At 36.9% G+C, this 13,356-nt stretch overlaps 1 protein-coding gene across 1 annotated transcript in view; it reads right to left on the bottom strand.

Annotated features, from left to right (window-relative positions):
- Positions 1–5,464, bottom strand: part of LOC105196465 (slit homolog 3 protein) — a 241,387-nt gene extending 235,923 nt beyond the window's left edge. Inside the window, 1 exon segment of the mRNA XM_039446081.1 lies at positions 4,097–5,464. The gene's annotated coding sequence lies outside the window, so the exon portion shown is untranslated.
- Positions 5,465–13,356: the final 7,892 nt, after the last annotated feature.

Below are 13,356 nucleotides of genomic sequence, written 5' to 3'. Positions count from 1 at the left end.
CGCCCCTCCGATTTTCGTTGTTTTGATGAAATGTGGCGCGCGCGCCAAGAGAAACTGACCCATCGCGTCGAGAGAACGTGCGCGCGTACGCGCGTTTAAAATTCAAGTTCACCCTCGGTGCGGTGAACAGGAAATTCCAGTCTCGGTAGGTTAAGAGTAATATAACAAGAGAACAAGTTCCAAGTAACGGAGCGAGTGGTGAAACCGCCGTCCCTAGATAGAAGCAACAATTACTCGATTCAGAGGGCGAAAACCGCATTTACGTTAATTTGAACCTTACGCTTCACGTGATATATGGAGGATTATCGGAAAGCTTTAACCTTCGTCCATGATTTACGCCACTCGAGGAAGTTTCCGTAGAGTCCTACGCGCTTTGTCGGGAACGCGAGAGAATCGAGCTAAACGAATAAAACTGCAACCGCGTGCGAATTTATATTAAAAGCAGCTGTTCATTATCTTCATATGAGCGTCGGTAAACGATGGATAGCAGATATAAATACCGCGGTCCAGAACTACGTAATATCCGCGATCCTAATTACTGCGTGATTATATACCGTTTTTTTCTTAAACTCGTGGTTTTAGCTACGTTAAACATGCGGAAGATAATAAAATAGTGATTAATGGCTGTGGATGGCAAATTGTGAAGTTCTAAATTCCACGAAAATGTGGAATTTATTAACGGTAGTAATAAATTCCGGAAAAAGAGTTTGTGGAGAAGCACACTGATGTACGTAAAAGAATAACATCACCGACAGCTTTGTAAAAAAAAAAATAAAATAAAAATTGAAAAATGCACTTATAATTACTTGTTCTTTTTCACAGTAAGTAATCTGCACAACGGCGGCTGTGCAAAAACGCAGTAAATTATTTTGCTTTGTCAGATAAAAATTTGACCGGAGCAAGTTTTCGGATTATTAAAGGATAAGTTTTTAAGGTCCAAAAATTGTAACAATATTTATAAATATACTCTTGAAATTGGCTCAACTTAACATCGTAGTGATTCGAAAAATACAAGTAGAGCTATCATGAAAAAGCTCTTGACATATTTATCGAAGTGATATACACGTGTATACCTGTTGCGATAATTACGGATCGTGATACGCGTTGGAAGCCTTTGTGTATTACTAATTAGAATTTCTGTCAGTGAAACTCTATCTCGTTCACAATACTGTATAACGTCCTACAGAAGAGATCATTTCGCTCAATCAGGATAATAACAGCTATAAAATGTATAATATTGATAATATCGATATCATTGTCACTAAGAGAGATTTTGTAATTGAAGAGTTCCTGCAAAAAACAAGTCAAAAAAGTTAAATTTTCAGGAAACAAAAAATTTCTCACCTTTAAATCATTTGTTATGTAAATATGGTAATTAATTTTCCTCCAGACATATAACAGAATAATATAAGAAAGTTGGGGGTTTTGATTAATATTTAAAGACTCATTTAAAAAAAAAAAATGAAAACCTATCGATTTGTTTGGTCCTTCAGGGCATTTTATACGAATATTCACTAGTTATTTTTATCTTATATTATTTTACATTTATCTTTTTGTATAATATTAATAAAAGTGAAAAAAGAAATATAACTTGAAATGTAAAACATAAAATTTTGTTCACTTCTTTATTTACAAAATTTAAAAAATTTCCCTTTACAAAAATACTCTTTTACATTTCTTTTTGTATAAATATGATAATTTTTTCGAAAATATAAATTTTAGCATTTGATTAATATTTTAAAGACCCATTAAAAAAAATATTAAAAACCTCTGAACTTGTTTAATTTTTGCGGAAATTTTATATTTACTATTTATTCCTACTATTTATTCCTTTTATTTGTATTCCTCGTTTTCTGTTTGATTCTTGCCGGAACAAAATTTGCGATATGTATCGCTACTAATAAAAAATAATTTGACGTTGTAACTCAAATTATTTAAAAAATGAATTTGTTTGGTTTTTGTAGAAAATCCTACAAATTATACTTTTTATATCCCTGCCAAAAAATTTATGTATTAAGATATAAGTTTATACTAATCGATACTTTTCTGTAAGATAAATTTTATAACATTTATTACTCAAATTACGAATTTGATGAAATTGAAATTCTTTACAATATTGCAGATTATTATATATTAAGCTCATACGTATAAATATGTATTTTTATTCCGTACTTTGATAATGCCAAACCCGCTTAGTTATTCAGAGAAGCAACGTACATACGTTGCTGCCAAATCCGTTCGTTGGTATTTAAGCCATACGTATTATCAGAATGCATTTACAGTTTGCTAGATAAAGTTCACACATATGTTCAAATAATAAATACAAGTAATAATAATTACATATTAATGATATATAATATAACAAAGAAAAATCATTTATCGACAGTGCTGAAAATTGTATAGTATGGAAGTTACTCTTTAAGAAGCTGTACAATACTTGCTACAAGTTATCGAAATTTTAAAAATATTTCATAATTTTTTCTTTTTTTTCCTATTTAACCAAATCAACCAAAAATATTGATTTAATTTGTTATATTATTTCCTTTTCAAAGGAGGATGTAAAAATAGTCAAAATTGCTCATTCTGTACACACTTTTGTTTTTAACGATAATTATTAATGTTATCGCGCAAATATTTTATATGACAAAAAGCTGCGCGACGACAATCGACAACCATCGTTAAGAACAGAAAGTGTGTACAGAATAGGGGCGCACAAACCTGAAAACTATTTTAGAGACTAATTTTATAATGTTTCTTGATGTATATAGAGAAGAATAATATTTATAATGCCGGAAAGTACGGCGAAAATCGCTGATAACAATAAGATGTCACATACGAAATGCATACGTTTTATTTTCTTTATTTTCATATGATCAGACTTAAATATATTTTAAAATTTATATTTACATTCACTTTCAGATGCATTTTGCATAAAAACATATACACAACAACAGTTTTATTAAAGAGATATAATTTTTTTTAAATCACTCTTTATCTAATCCAGAACCAACAAACAACAAGAATGTAATTTAATTATAATATTTATAGTATATTATATAGTATATCTATTATACTTTTTATATTATTCATTAAAGTACATGAAAATTAATATTCAGCATTCTAAAAAGATTTTTCAGAAGCTCATTATCAAAATATTATTTAAAAATTTAAGTGCAGTTTCGTGAATTTAAAAGGCTACATAAAATCACATAATAAATATTAGCGCTAAGAGCCATGACTATTTTTGATATTACATTTTCACATTTTCGGTCGATACTCTCTATTTAAATAATTTAATTTCAATATACTTTAATAAATAAAATAAAAAATGTTTGATATCAAAAAAATAAACAAAAATGTATAAAAATGTATGAAAAACAAAAACTAATTTACAATACAAAATATAAAAAAAAAAAGCCAATTGTTACATCCTCGTCGTTGGTCTTGGATTGGACGAAGAATGATTTAAAAAAATTTAATATTTTTCGATTAAAAATTGCTGTTGTATATAAATCTACCTACAAAATGCATTTAAAAATGGATTGAGTGAAATTGGCATCCCTATTGTACATAATTTTGTTAACTGGATTATTCACAAAAAAGGAAGAGTTCCTGATAGTTTTTACAAATAGTTCTCCATTATAATAAAGAAGATAAATTTTGAAAAATGTGGATGCTAACTTCACATCCAACATTAGCACAGGATAGTTCTCAATAGCAAATTTGATATCTTTTAACGAGTACTAAAGTTCTCGATATAAAATACTTTTTTGATTAAGAGAAAAAAAAGAAATAAAAAAATGTGTGTCAAATTCAGCTATTCAAAACTATTCGATGCTGTGTGTGTGTGTGTGTGTGTGTGTGTGTGTGTGTGTGTGTGTGTGAAATTAGCGTCCCCATGTTTTCAAAATTTATTTTCTTTCTTACAAATAAGCAGAACTGTGTAAAAATTATTAAGAAATCTTCTTTTTTGTGAATAATACAGAACTCTTAACAAAACGTTATTCTAACGCGTTCCAATCATCTATGAGATAATACAAAATCTGGCGTCCAAACAACACAATTAACATTAAAAAAAAACGAATATGTTACTCACCACAGGTAGGGCACTGCCGTTGTCTGATGCCTCCCGGGGCTTCCTCTCACTTTCCGTAAATGCACAACACAACACTACCGAACAGAGATTAATTACGATCGTGCGCTAGTTATCGAAGCAACGCGCGACACTCTGTTGACGTAACTTTGTTGACCGGCGAAGCGACACATCACGTAGCAAAAGGGACACACGACCGCGCGAGGTTATGATCTATCTAGAATGCGTAGATCGATATTCCGTCGGAACGGTTTATTTCATTGTCGCACACGAAAATTCGGAAGTAGACGCGTGTACGCATCAACTCGCGCGACAATGAAATAAACGTTCCGACGGAATTTTCGATCTACGTATCCTGGATCTAATTGTAAGACAAGCTGTTCGACATCGGCGATAGCACGCGAGCTACTGCGCAATGCGTTGGTTGGACGCAGGTCGCGGTGATTCGCGCGGAATAAATTAGCCTTGATTTTCTCCCGTCCCGTAACAACAATACTCCGAGCGATCTCGCTGTCTCATCCGAACGTTTATCTCACTACAGGTTACTCGCGAAAATTCGGACGTACGTACAAAGAGAACCCACCGCGCGATATCGATGACGTCATACGAAGGGATACGTGTACGAACGGTACGAAGCTAGCGGCGAGACAGGCTCTCCCTCGCTAAGTTCACATCTCACGCCGAGGAGAATCGGGCGAGAAACGACCGTTGGCAGAGAAAGCGAGCACCTTTAATCGCTCGGCGCACGACGAAGAGTAAACACACACGTCTCGGGACAATCGTCACCTTACACACGGCACTGTAACATAAACAACCGACTCGTACGTACCGAGATACACACGGCGAGATCGGAGCGAGCGGTTCGCACCCGTCGAAATGTGTTGCGTAGTTGCTGTGTCATCGCCATTAGCTCATCGACTGCTGACCGGTCGACTGCTGTCCCGTCGCTCGTCGATCAACGAAATACGCGTATCGCGGCGGCTCCTCGTCGCACGATTGTCGCAACCGAACTCCCTGCGGATCTATCTACCGCGATGAAACGAGACACAAAATCGATCGGCGATCCACCGCACGTACACCGTCCACCCGCCGCCACCCGCCATACTTCACTAGCGTCGCGCCGCACCGCGGTCTAGTAGTGAAGCACCGCGGGTGGCGGCGGGTGGACGTCTGGGGTGGATCGATAGATCGATTTCGTGTTTCGTTACATCGCGGTAAGTAGATCCGCAGAAAGCTCGATTCTCGATTACGACGACAATCGTGCAACGAGGAGCCTGACGAGCGCCGCGACGGCCGACGGGCCAGCACTGCCAGCAGTCGATGGGCCGACGGCGACGACTACGACTACGTTACGCATTTCAGCGGTATTCCAGTAGTGCAGCATCGCGGAAGGACGATGGACGGACTTGTGACGAATCGCGGATCGATGTCGTGTCGCGTTCGTCGCGGTAGGCGGTAGGTAGATCCGCAGGAAGCTCGAATCACGATTCAGACAAGGAGCCGAGACGAGGAGCCGCCGCGACGTGTGTATTTCGACTGCTGATGAACGACGGGCGATGGGCCAGTAGCCGACGGGACAGTAGTCGACGGACTGGTGGCGACGTGGCGTAGCGACAACGCGGTTCGATGGGCGCGGACCGGGTGACCTCGTATGTCTCTTGTCGCGTGTGTCTCACAGACACAGTTCGCGAGTGTTTACGTGCGGTAATGTAGAGTGAAATGAGTATTGTGTACGCTGACGATCGCCCTGGGACGTGTGTGTTTACTCCTCGCCGTTCGTCGAGCGACGGACGCGAGTGAAGATGACCGCCGTCTTCGCTTCGTAACGGACGTTTCCCGCGCGTTTCTCCTCGGCGTAAAGCGTGAACTTAGCAACGACGAGCCTCTCTCGCCGCGAGCTTCATACCGTACGTACGCGTACTCGCTCACATGACGTCATCAATATGGCGAACGGAAGTTTTCTTTGCACGTACGTCCGAGTTTCGTGAGTAACATGCAGTGAAATAAACATTCGGACGAGACAACGAGATCGCTCGGAGACGCGCGTGTTGCTGTTCTTGCGGGACGGCGTGAAAGGTAACAAGATAATTACCCCGCGCGAATCATCGCGACCAACGCATCGTGTACCCGCTCGCGTGCTATCACCGATGTCGAACACCTTACAATTAGTACGCGCAGCTACTTCCGAATTTTCGTGTGCGACGTTGAAATAAACGTTCCGACGGAATATCGATTTACGCATTCTGGATCATAATCTCGAGCGGTCGTGTGTCCCTTTCGCTACGTGACGATGTCGCTCCGCCGGTCAACAAAGTTTCGTCAACGAAGTGTTCGCGCGTGCTTCGATAATTAGTGCGCGATCGTAATTAATCTCTGTTCGCGAGTGTTGTGTTGTGAATCGACGGAAACTGAGAGGAGGCGGAGGCCCGGGGGGCATCATGCAACGGCGGAGCAACCTAAGTGGTAAGGAACATTATATTAGTTTTCTAATGTTAATTGTGTTGTTCGAGCGCTAAATTTCATATTTGTGTGTTGCAGGTGTGGCGTTACGACTCCGCTGCTGCGCGTCGTGTCGGTGAGTAATAAATTCATGCTTATCGTAGGTGAATAAAATAGGTTAGAACGTAGTTATAAATATTATTCTTCTCTTTCATACATCAAGAAATACTGTAGAATTAGTTCTGTAGATCATACGTCCCCCTTTGCAAAAAAGTGTTACAAAACGCGATTTTACCTAAGAATTAAGAGCAAACAAAAATTAAATAAGAAACCAAGAAGAGAATTATAAATTCTCAAAAGTTATATAAATACTCAAATATAATAATAGAATAATAGAATAATCTATGAGAGAAATTTTTACATTTTGGGTAATACTTTAAGATGTGTTGTTTTTTTCTTAATGGATTTTTAGGAATTGTTAGGAATTTTTTTTTAGGAAAACAAACAAATATTTTTAAAAATTTCTTTTGGCTCTTTATTTATTGCACTTTATAAATCAAAATTATTTTTTTAAATAAAAATAGGTTGACAATAATAGAGTAATGTTATGTCCAAATCATCACTGCATCTACACGGAGTCCTTTATTACTGACGTCCCAGCAGTAGACTGTAATTAAAAAATTAAATGTCATTTTAATCAGTACACTTGCAACTATCGTCGGTATTAAAATTTTTCATTTCACTAAATAAATAAATGGCACTTGTTTAAAAAATAAATTTTATTTTTTTTTATTTTTGAGCCCCTAAAAAATATAAAACTTATTTTTTAAACAAGTGCTATTTACTTATTTAGCAAAATGAATAATTCTAATACCGACGATAGCCGTAAGTGTACTGATTAAAATAACGTTTGATTTTTTTAACTACAGTCTACTGTTGGGACAGACGATAAAGAGATGTTTATTTTATAAGTCCGTAAAATTTGAAGAAAATCGGTTCAGTGGTTGTCTCTTAATTACGGACATAAATTTAAAAAAATATGTTTTGAAAAAATCGTATTACTCTATTACTGTTAACATGTTCTTTATTTTAAAATATAATAAATTTGATCTATAAAGTGCAGTAAATAAAGAGCCAAAATAAATTTTTAAAATACTTAATCGTTTTCTTAAGAAAAGTTTCTGAAACTCAAGTAAAAAAAAAAAAACAGCACGTTACCCCCTTAATAGTCGGACATTACATAGAATTAGCGTTATAAGTTTAAAGCAGCGGCTTCTGCATAATTCAACAAACGCGCGAATCGCAGAAACATACGAGGTAACGCCGACCTATCGAAACGAGATAATATGAACGTCGATTAGCGCCGAATTTTACATGCAGCTCGCTGTAGAACGTGCGCGTACGACGGCGTAGTCGAAAAGGAGGAAACGATCTAGCCTCATCTCCCGCCCACGAGACGGAGAGTTCCCGCGCCGAGAGTCTGGGGATTGTAAAGTTCCTGAGAAATTGCTATTGCACGTGCCGATCTTCGGGACTCCGATCGGGACACACACTCGCGCTCTCGCGAGCTCCGTGGGCTCAAATTGAACCGGAATCGACAGGGAAAAGATATAGGACGACGACTCGCTCCCGCGCACGTTAGTAAGTACGTTAGATCGGCTCACCTACCGGAAATTATTCGAGAAAACGTAAAAAATATCACGGCCACTTCGTGCATATGTATCCCGGCCATCTTTATAACCCCTCTCGACTATTTTACAACGCGTAACGACCCTTTCGAAACTGGGCGCAAATCCGCTCTACGCGAGTGCATGCCGCTGCTGCTATCGTTAAGCCGTAAAGATGCAAGAAGATGCAGTAGAAACCGTGCAAGTTTCTGTGCCATTTCTTTTTCTTTTTCTTTTTTTTTTTTGTTGCGCCAGTACCTCGAACGTCGGATGGATCCGCGAGAACGAAATGACCTATGCTTAACATTGCCCCTTCATTTCGAGGTCGTCAAACTGTTCAAGTAATTTCGCTCCCTTCGCCGTGCACTTAAAGTTATTTTGCTATTCATCTTCTAATGCGATAGATGCAACGAATGACATGAATTTGTACTATATTTATTTCGAGTAATGGAATTATATATGCTTTTTAAAATAAAAATATGCGCTATTGATTTCTGATTATTACATAGCTGTAAATCGGGATTCACTGAAGCTAGTGGCTATTCATTGGTAATTCTCTGTTGCGATAATTTCGCAATAAATAAATCCATGTTAATCAATGTGAAACTTGAGTTAACTTAATAATAAAGTCGAAAATGCAAATAATGATGAGAAATGCAAATTAAGTTGCATTGCATACATTTATTATTGTATCTTGCACTATTATAATAAATTACTCATTTATTATTATAATTATTGTAATCAAACATGACAAGTAAAGCTTTTGATGTTTGTTTAATTACCACGTATGTTTCAAACTCGTATCACAAGATATTTAATTAATGCACACTTCTTCTGAATAAATACAGCGTAAATGTATAATTTTCCCCTTTTTATTATTGTTTACATGAATTATGTACAAAATTTTAAAAAAGTAAGAAAATAACTAAAATATCTAATGTCAAATGTCTAAAATAAAAAATTTGTTAATACAGCATAAAAGGATTACATACCAAATATCGATGTATTAATGCAAAAAAGCAAATTGAAAACTAATGTAATAAAACGACAAGCTATTCTAAGCTTAATTCGATTACATAGCTAAATCAGTAGAGCAGAAATGATAACTGTTAATAATCGTGTGTGAGTTTCCAAAATAATCATTCTCGTTACTTATGTTAGATTTGTGAAAAAAGAGGTTATACACATAAAATTGTGACATTTTTACAAGTTGCAGGTGATATTATTGAATAGTCGCTAAGCGTTGACGTTATTTTGAAGATTATGTATAATATAATCACGTACCAAAACGTAACTCAATTTCTCTAAATCAGCAGAACAAACCGTAATAATTGATCAACTAGAAAAAAAATACGGTAACAAACGTTTTACTTACAATTTTTTATATTTATAATTCCAATGCAAACATTGCGAAATCATTTATTTGTACTTTCGTGAAAGAATAAACGAAAGAAATGTTTTTGTCGATAAAAAGCGATATTCTCGCAGTGTTCATTCTCGCATTTTGCTCTTGCGAGAAACGATTTTCATATTGCTACAATAGCTAAGACACGATCATTTACAGTCGGAATGTGCTTTCATTCCTTTTGAAATCAACATTATGGAATATTGGCGAGACAAGATCGTACAGCCAACACAGAACAGCAATGTCCTTTTATATATATATGTGTGTGTATGTATGTATCTGCATATGTAAATTCGATCATTTGCAACGTCTTATATTGGAGTTTGGGGACAAGACCCAGAAACAGCAACTATTGTGCAAATGTGCTTCAGCAACAGGAACCAATTCTGACACGCGCGTGTATTAACATTAACCGATAGATCGCCACTATCGGTTCATACGTGCCCCCACTCCACAAGTAGTTCGCAATCCCTAGGGAAATCCGTCATATTGGCATTCGAGAAACGTCAGTTGCATTGTATGACGGTGATAGAGCTTTACCGTTAGGATATTCTCTTCCGCAAAGCTACGATATTAAAGTCACCTAAAATATCAACTCAGGGGAGAGTAATTAAATGTGTGCCACTTAACCTATTTGTATTATATTTATATTTGTATTATTTGGATGTAAGTCAAAGTTGGAAATTGTAGCTTGACGTTTTAATTACCTATTATTACACTTTCAGCAATAATCTTTCAGCAATAACAAATTAATTTGTTATAAGTTGCGAAAAGTGTAATTTAGGAAACTGCTTAAATCACGTACGTGTGGTCTCTTAAACCGTATCGTCTTTGAAAACATCGAATTTATAAATTAAAATACTTAAAAGTATAAAGAACCATTAAATAATATTTTATTAATAATTTAGCGAAAAAGCGATCAAATATTCAATAATTAATAAATAGCAATAATGAAAAGGTAAGATAGAAATATTAATGGCTTGAATTTATTTTTGTAATCAACGTATGTTTACTTATAACAATTGCTAGTTTTGCTATTATCACTTAACAATTTTACATTAATATTATTTCTTTACAATAAAATTTGATACAAATTAAGAAATTTGATAGAGTTTATAAAAATATCGATTTTATTTTTATAATAATTGTAATTGATACAATAAATGTAAAATATTCTACAACAAACCTTACCTTCTTTTATAAAAGTAAAACAATTCAAAATAAAATTGCATAATTACGTTATTATCAACTATATAAGTTGATGAAAAAAATTTACATTAAATGCACCTGATTTTCTAAAATAGCATATGCACAAAACAAAGTAAAACATGTTAAATTTTTATCTATATTATTATTTTAGTTGCTTTGGATTTTTGTCACTAAATATTGCTTATCTAAATTAAAATAAAATATTGAATTAGTACGTTTTAAGATACTAGTACGCATTCAGCAACTTTTCACTGATTGAACTATAACGAGCATGATGCATATTATTAAATACAAAAATTGAATGTTCGATAATTTCTTGCTCTCGAGCAATGTATACTTATTATATATGTCGTATAAATAAATGAGTATTTCAAAAGTAGATGACTATTTCAAACGATCATTTTCTTTGAATATTGGATGAGGAGAAACTTGTGGAGGCAACGAAAATAGTTGGAAAAGTTTCTGGCTTGCAAACGACTCTCTGTGCCCCGGCGTACGAATCGATTGTGCGCGAGCGAGCAACCGTCAGCGATTCGTTATACAAATGACTCCTGCAAGCTCGTAACGGTACGCTGAATGAAAGATTATCTGCGGCAACGTCGATATAGTTACCCGTTACGCACTGTACAAACTCGTGACATCCTGAATTATCGATACACTATCTCGAACTGTCTCGCTCCGAAAAGACCCCACGGTATCCGAAATAAATTGCGCGTGACGTTGTCTTCGACGGTAAAATAACGCTGCTCACTCAATTTCTCGGGGGCGAAGGGCAAAGTCGGATTACGATGACGGCGTTAGTAAATGAGTTTGTCATAATTACGCTATGAAATTACTATCAGCTCTCGACGCCGGCGTCAAGTCGAGTAACGATTCACCGGCGTAATTGCATTCCAGATTTACAAAAGGCCTCAATCGGAGAAGTAAATCGCTGACCGAAAGCTTACGAGAGCTAATGCCGCATAATAACACGCAGTTATATAGGTAATTTAGTTAGTAATCCCGATTCAGGACAGTAATGTATGTATATACACACCGATACGCTATTAAATTTACCGGTAGCACACTCACGGCAATGTTAAGTGATCAAATTGTGATAATTGTCACACAAATGGTACGCCGCGCGGCGGCGTAAACTTGACGGTTTAAGAGTTAAATGGGCGCTGTTAGTCTAATTGAATAAACCCCCCGTTTGACTAATACCCATTAATTCCTACTAATATCTCGATCTTGTAGAACCGACATTTCCCCAGCGGTTTATCCCGGCGGTTTCGACGATTTTCGGCGACCGAATTTCCGGATCCCGTCGTGGGCGAAATTGTTGCTGCGTTGATAGCAGATTCGCTTAGCGGTCTCTCTCTCTCTTTCTCTCTTCCGGCTCTTTCGCGTAAATTTGCGAGCGGCGGCTCGACTCTCGCGATTTTACATCGCTCTCAAGAAACAGCCGGGAACACGACGCTCGCTCTTATGAAGTATGAATATTTTAGCACGCGCATCTTTAGCTCGTCGACCATCGCGCGCTCCGGAAGCTCCACCGGCTACGGCGGGACGCGCTCCGCGTCGCGCTCCTCCGGAACGTACGTAACGTCGGCCGATGCCGACCGGTTACGCGAGCGGAGCGTGAAGCATAGCCAATTTGCTTCTCGATATCGCAATTAGATCATTATGTACAAACTCCCGTAATTGGACTATATGTTTGCGTATACGTGCTGTACACGCTTAACGAGCTGGGCGTAGTGGTGGTCGTGGGAAAATGGAGCAAACAGCTTCGAAAAAGTAAAGCCGTCAGCCCGGTAGCATAAAATAAATACACAACTCGCGCGCAGCTGGTTCGCGCCAAGGAAAATTCACGTTTTTCTACCGTTCGGGTTATACAACCCGAAACAGAACTTTGTTTATCAAATTCGATATCACGTATCAATGCCGGACCTTTCAAACGATTTTTCATTTTCGCCCGATTTGATTTGCGAATCGAAAGATTAGAGGGCGATAATAAATCCGAAAAAACTTTAATAATCGTGCGGATGCGAGTTCATTTATTAACTTGATATAAAAATGTAGCAAAAATTTCGATGGTATACCTATTTAATAAAAAATATTTCATAAGGGTAAAAGCCTGTAGCAATAACGGACATGATAACCAGGTTTGCTTGAAGAAATATTTTCAAAATTAATACATTCTTTTCTCTGTAGTCGCTTATATAATTTTAATTGAGATTCAGAATAAAACTATTTTCACCGTTCTTGCAACGATATGCTCGCGCGTAACGAATAATACCACGTCGATAGTAAGTTGTGGCGGATATTAATCAATAATGGTAGTGGTAATCAATAGCAGTACAATAATATATTACAATAGACGAGGCTTTCATTATGAGAGATGGATAGACATGCACATCGTTTGTAAAATCGTGTTCATCAGACGGCTGTGTTAAACCCATGAAAGGAATTTGCGCACGATACACCGACGGATTACCCGAACACAACGATGCCAGGAATTCCAGTATTAAACGGCCGAATTTCGTGTATTTTAGTAATCGGCC

Source organism: Solenopsis invicta, chromosome 2 (assembly GCF_016802725.1).
Source record: "Solenopsis invicta isolate M01_SB chromosome 2, UNIL_Sinv_3.0, whole genome shotgun sequence".
Lineage (NCBI taxonomy): Eukaryota > Metazoa > Arthropoda > Insecta > Hymenoptera > Formicidae > Solenopsis > Solenopsis invicta.
The sequence above is the reverse complement of the archived record's forward strand: the minus strand, read 5'-3'. Positions and strand labels throughout refer to the sequence as shown.